At 33.4% G+C, this 7,099-nt stretch overlaps 1 non-coding gene and 1 pseudogene across 1 annotated transcript; one reads left to right on the forward strand and one right to left on the reverse strand.

Annotated features, from left to right (window-relative positions):
- The first annotated feature begins 1,700 nt into the window (after positions 1-1,700).
- Positions 1,701-2,212, forward strand: LOC128627481 (ferritin light chain-like; annotated as a pseudogene).
- A 3,670-nt stretch (positions 2,213-5,882) lies between these two features.
- LOC119039365 (small nucleolar RNA SNORA68) lies at positions 5,883-6,007 on the reverse strand. Its single transcript, XR_005080597.2, has one exon. It is a non-coding gene; the product is annotated as a small nucleolar RNA SNORA68 (small nucleolar RNA).
- Positions 6,008-7,099: the final 1,092 nt, after the last annotated feature.

Genomic DNA, 7,099 nt, shown 5'->3' on the forward strand with positions numbered 1-7,099 from the left:
ATATAAACAACATATGAAATGATATAAGGAAAATGTTGTATTTTAAGTGTAATTAAAACAAGTAGAAAAAGATTAGCTAAGCCAAAACTGATAGTTTTTTTCATGTTTTTTTTCAAAATTTATCTGTATCCATTATCTAAAAGATAAAGTCTAAAATTGGGACATCTGTAATATTTTCAATAATAAAAAGCAAAGTTAGAATATGCTCTTCTTACTTTGCTTCCTCTCATCCTTCCTTCCTTCATGTCTACCTTTTTTCAGTTTGAGACATTATTTTCCATTGCTTATGCCAAATGTAGACATTCCTATATTAGATATTAACACTAAATACATTTTCTTTTTTAAAATAATTTTATTTAGTTATTTTTCAAGTACAGTTTTTTGTCTATTTCTTCCATCCCAGCCCCCCCACCCCGTGCTCCCCACCTCCCTCCCATTTCCACCCCCCTTAGTTCTCATCCCTGTGTCCTTCCTATTTATTCCTCCAAATCCCTCCCCTTTTTCCCCCTTAAATTCCCATTTTCTCTTATCCATTCTCAACATTTTTCCCTCTGCCATATTCCCATTAAATTAGATTGGAATTTTTAGCTCAACTCATACTTAGTTTTTATATTATTATGATTTTTTATTCTTAAGTCACAGCTCACCTACTTAGTGGATCTGAATATTTATTTCAACTGTGGTATGAAATACCACAGTTAGTTTGTTTTTTATTTTTATATTTTAATTTTTGTTCAATAAACTATGATTAATTCAATTCCTTGCTTGTCATGTTTTTGCTTGATATTTTCCCTTTGAAGAATGGAAGCAAATTATTATATTCCCTCAGCATATTCAAGATTTCATCTCATTTAAATTTTTTTAATTTTTGTTCTTATTTACAATAGCCATGTGCAGGGATCAGCCTAAGTTCCCATCAGTAAATAAGTGGATGAAAAAACTGATTCATTCACACAAAGGAATACTACACAGCAGAAAAAAGAAGGAATCCCTGTCTTTTGCTATAGTATGGAGGGAACTGGAAAATGTTATGCTAAGTGAAATAAGACAGTCACTGAAAGAGAAATACCATATGTCTCAATTATAAGTGGGACCTAATCAATAAAACAAACAAATGAGAAAAAAGAACCAAAGACATGGAAATAAAGAATAAGCTGACAGTGACCAGAAAGGAGGAATGAGAAAATAATGGGGGAAAGCAGGGGCAGGGACAAATCAAGGAACATGAATAGAGGACTTGTGGGTTAGGACGATGGGAAAGAGATTGACTGTGGGATTTGGAGGGATGAGGTAGGGGAGAGCAATGGGGGAAAGGGTGGGACAATCATAACTGAACAACAACAAATTTTTTTTAAAAGAGAGAAATTATATGACAGCTTGATTTCTAATGATTTTCTTTTCTCCTTTTGTTTATCAGCTTCTCTAAGATATTTTGCTTATCACTACTTTTTTTACAAAGTTTTAGCTGATATGGCTTATAATGAAGTTTTTTAGCAGTTGCCGACAGTGCCTTCGGCAGTCCTGGGATCTGTCTATTGCTTCAGTAGGGTTTGGATGAACAGAGCTAGAGATGCCCCTTCTTTCCAACTACCCTCCAACCTTTTTTCTAGTCACCACCTTCGGAACCACCTCAGCCATCTTCAGCTTTGGAGACCAGCCAACATCATTTTCTGACTTGATTTCTTCATTGATGAATAACCATGAGCTCCCACATTCGTCAAAATTATTCCTTCAAGGTGGAGGCCAATGCTAACCTGGTCAACCTGCATCTGCGGGCCCCCTATACCTACCTCTCTCTAGGCTTCTATTTCAACTGTGACGATGTGACTCTGCAGGGTATGGGCCACTTCTGAGAGTTGACAGAGGAGAAGCTTGAAGGTGCCAAGCATCTCTTAAAGCTGCACAATCAGCATGGCAGCCACATTGTCTTCAGGAATTGGTGAAGCCTTCCCAAGATGAGCAGGGTGAAATGCAGGATGTCAGGGAAGTTGCCTAGGTCCTGGAAAAGAACCCAAACCAGGTGTTTTGGGATCTGTATGTCCGGGGTTCTGCCTGCACAGACCCTCATCTCTGTGACTTCCTGGAGACCCATTTCTTGGAAAAGGAAGTGAAACTCATCAAGAAGATGGGTGACCACATGACTAATATCCGCAGGCTGGCTATCAATATTTGGGAGGCAAGCAGGAAAAGCAGGATCAGGTTAACAAATTAGAAACCATGCGTTCAAATTATTAATAATTTTTAAAAAGTAAGAGTGCAGCATTAAACCAAGAGTGAAAGAAAAAAATTATTAATAATTTTTAAAAAGTAAGAGTGCAGCATTAAACCAAGAGTGAAAGAAAAAATTATTAATAATTTTTAAAAAGTAAGAGTGCAGCATTAAACCAAGAGTGAAAGAAAACCTTTTAGTATGAGCCCTGGGTGTGGACACAAGTGGCTCACCTATGAAGCCAGCAGAAAAGTCAACAGGCTCTTGAGTACACAGACTTTCACAAGATGCCTGCGATGACTTAGTGAACAACAGACATTTCTTCAGCCATAAGTATCCTGTCTCCTCCTGGCAAGTGTCAAGAACAGTATTCTGGCTGTGGAGGTAGGGTGGTGGTAGAGATATAGAGGTTCTGAGGCCTAGTTTTTCTTAAGACTTTCAGTAAATTTTTCTGCTTTCAGTCACAGCTAGATATTTTAATTCGCTGTACATAATCAGAAACTAAACTTTAAAAAATTAACGGTCTAAAACATTTAGAAAATTCTTTAAAAATATATTCCAATGGAATATGAGAAATGGGGTAGGTAGGGTGGAGGAGAGTAAGAGAGTGGTAGAAAAAAAAAGAAATAAAATAAAATAAAATAATATTCCATATTACAAAATCTAAAGGCTAATATAAGCCTTCAGATTTGTTTCTAAAGATTGTTTCTATGAAACAATCATTCTTCCCCTCTGCTCTTTGATTTTTTTTTACCTGAAATAGACTTAAGAGGAAATCTAGATTAAATCCCTTGTATTGTGAGTGAATTAATTAAAACACAGGCAAATAAGTGTCATTCACATCATCATTACATGGCTAGTCAGAAGTAAAAGATTGTCACTACTTCTAAATATTTTCTATAGATGCAAGTATTTAAGGATTAATTAACTACCATTTAAACACAAAATAGTTTTTCTAAAAATTTTAGATATTGAAGAATGTTTCTTTACTTGAAGAAAAATGATACACAGGAAAAGTAGTGCATTCACACTATGAGAATTTAAACATGATTTTTGATAGATAACAGGAAGTCAGGATCATTGGTTTGAAATTAGATTCTAATGAGATAAAATGGGCTTCCTAGAAATTGTTAAGTGCTTCTATTTCAATACATAAAATATTTATTTTGATAGGAAAATAAAGAATAAAAATGAATTATTTTTAAACTATCTTAAAATCATGTGTATTTTTACCTTTTTTAACAAACATTTTTGGATTATTATCTCTAGATCACAATGAACAGAAAATTGTTTTTGTGGCATTGTATATTTTCCGATATCTTCTCTAAAAATTCTAATTAGTGATAACTTCCCTTTCCAGAATAGAACGTCAATAAAAAATAAACCAATAACATAATTTGAATTAAATACTTTTATTTAATTGTATGAATATTTTATGCCTTCATAAAATATGAATGAGCATAAACAGAAGAATGTTGTTCACTTTATTTATAGATTATAAATACTTCTTTTAGTGAGACTGAGATACTGAAAACTTCTGTCTGAAACCCTTGCTGAGAAAAAGCAGTGTCTGCATCTCAAATCTGACCATTTTGGCACAGACCTTCAATTTATACACATAATCCAAGTAAGGCAGTAGTATTCTTGAACCCATCTTACTGTTTCAGTAATAAATAGAATTATTCATTTTGAAGTTGTTTTTGAAGTATGAACATGGAGGTAGAACTTATCGGCATTCCCCCCCACTCCTTTAGGAAGTTTTTTCTACGTATAGAATGAAATATTATGCTTTTTGAAGTCAAACCTTGCATTGCTATTTCAGAAAGACCTCAGCTGGTGTTTGTACAGTGGGATGATTTGGCAATGCACAGTATTAAAAAAGAACCATGGCATGCTATCTTAAACACTGATACACACAAAAAAACAACTTTTTGTTGCTGGTTTATCTTTTATGCACATACAGCTCAAAGCAAAGTTTTCTGTCTCAAGTTTAAAATCATATTTTATCATGTATTTGACAATGTTCTCTTTCTCATCACATCAAAAAGAATTCCTCTAAGTTTCATGTAGCACTAAATTTGATTTTGAAGTTAAAATATCTACCATCCTCAGATGCTTACTTAGTTGCAAGAATATCCTGTATTCTTCTCTCACTGGCACAAACCAATTTAGGTTGTTGTAACAAAATATAGATACGGCATTTTAATTATAAACATGGCTTCTTTTAAATTTCTTCCTCAATTTTTAGTGATGCACTTGTGGTACTTGTACAATATGAATGTTATAAATGCCATTCATAAATTATACTATGTTTAGCTACATAGGTTGTGAAATAATAAAGGATACATAGAAAAGAAAAATATGCATTGCATTCCTTTTTGGTAATACAGCCTTTACATAGATTATCATATATAATCTTTATAAAACCACATATGTAAAAGTATTATTATTATTATTATTATTATTATTATTATTATGAGAAACAGGGGTTCAGAGAAGTTAAATAATCTGCACCAATAAACAGAAGTAGTATATCTCGGGTCTCGAATCCAAATATTCCAACTTTGAATTTTAACATGTCTTCCACTTAGAATTTTGAAGGATGGTTAGGAAGAATAGAGAGGAACAGATTGGAAGTTAAAAGATAAAGAATCAAATTGGGACAACTGCAGAAGCATAAACAATAAAATATTTTTTAAAAATAATCAGTTAGGACAGATGCAAAGAGAGAATTTAAAAGATCAGATGGCCAGATATCTTGCCACATGTTGAAAGAAAGTTTTAAGAAGAATGCAAAGTTTTATGCATTTTGGGAAATATCAGGGAAGTAAATCTGTTTTAGTTAAACTCAAAGTAGGCTGTAATTAATTATAAAGGGCAAGAAGGCTATTGGTACAACTAACAAATTTCTCAATGGAGGCCTGCTACCATGCTTCCTTAACACAAGTCCTGTAATGACTTTGAATGAGTTGTCTCTGAGGGACAGTAGCATATTCAAATATGCAGAAAATCATAGAGAGAAGAAATGGATCATCAGAGAACATGAAAGATTAACATGATTTACATAATGGGGATCCACTAAGTATAATATACCTGGACTCATCCCAACTTTAAATTATCCCTATAAATTAATGTAGTCAATATCAAGTGACTAGTATCTTTAATTTTATTATTCAGGTTTATTATATATTTTTTCAAGCAAGAAACAAAAACTGATTCAAAGATATGCACAAGTGGTATGATAACCATAAGGGACAGTGCAGTCGTCCAGTACTGGTGGTAGCAAATATTTTAACAATCCTAAGCCTGAGAGGCAAAGTTCAAGTAAAAATTAATGGGAACTAAAGAAAAGTGTGTCTTAAGAACAGCAGTGATTTTCACTTGAGACACAGCCAACTGAAGGGCCCTGTGAGAGAAATACATTCTGAGAAATAAATATGATGACAACTTTCCTTTTTTTAAAATCCCCTACAGTGACTACCTAGTGGCTGAATTCAATTTGAAACTTAATAAAAGTAATAAAATGAACAGAATATATGCTTCCATTTATTTATGTCTTCCTTAACTTCATTTTTCAGTGTTCTGTAGTTTTTCAGTACAGGTCTTTACCTCCTTGGTTAAGTTTATTCCTAAGTACTTTTTTTGTTGCTATAATAAATGGGATTCCCCCCAGGAGTGTAGAACCTACCAGTTTACTTTGAGGGGCACAACCACAGCCCCCAAAAGTGATGAGATCTGTTTGCAGTCAGCACCTCTGTTTAACATAAATGGGATTTTTTACCTAATTTCAGTTTCTGATATTTCCCTGTTGGTGTACAAAAATGCCTCTGATTTCTGAATATTGACTTTATATCTTGCTGTTTTTCCAAATTCACTTATTAGGTAGAGTAGTTTTTTGGTTGAGTCTATAGGGTTTTCCATTTACACTATTATGTCATCTGCAAATAATTATAGTTTTACTCCTTCCTTTCCAATTTGGACACCTTTTATTTCTTTTTCTTGTCTGATCACTGTGGCTAGGACTTTCAATACTATGTTGAATAGATGTGGTAAAAGTGGACGTCATTGTCTTATTCCTGCTCTTAGAGAAAAACTTTTAGTTTTTCTCCATTAAGTATTATATTGGCTGTAGGTTTCTCATATATGGCCTTTATTACATTGAGGAATGCTCCCTCTATCCCCACTCTAATGAGTGTTTTTTATTGTAAATGGGTGTTGTACCTTATCAAATGCTTTTTCTGTACCTATTGATATGGTCATGTTATTTTTGTCTTTCCTTTTATGTAATGTATTATGTTAATTGATTTGCAAGTATTGTACAGTCTTTGCATCCTTTGGATAAATTCTATTCTATCATAGTGTATGATCTTATTAATGTATTGGTGGATGTGACTTGTCAATATTTTGTGGAGTATTTTAGCTTCTATATTCTTAGCAATATTGGCCTATAGTTTTCTTTCTTTATTGTGACTTTATCTGGTTTTGGGATTAGGATAATGGTCATATGGAACCATAAAGGACCCCAAATAGCCTCACAATTTTGAAAAGAAAGAACAAAGTAAGAGAGAGTATAATGCCCAATATCAAACTGTATTGCAAGACCACTGTAATCAAAACAGTTTAGTACTGGCATAAGAACAGACACAGAGATCAATGGAACACAATAGAGAGCCCAGAAATAAATCCAAGTCTCTATGGTCACCTAATATTTGACAAAGCAGGCAGGATCATAAAATGGAGTAAAATAGCCTCTTCAACAAATGGTGTTGAGAGATCTGGACACGTACATGCAAAGAAATGAAACTAGATCACCAACTTCCACCATACACAAAATAAACTCAAGATGAATAAAAGATTTAAATATGAGTTGTAACACCATAAAAGTTGTAG

The sequence above is a fragment of the Artibeus jamaicensis genome, unplaced genomic scaffold (genome assembly GCF_021234435.1).
Source record: "Artibeus jamaicensis isolate MK-2021 breed Jamaican fruit bat unplaced genomic scaffold, CSHL_Jam_final contig_415, whole genome shotgun sequence".
NCBI lineage: Eukaryota > Metazoa > Chordata > Mammalia > Chiroptera > Phyllostomidae > Artibeus > Artibeus jamaicensis.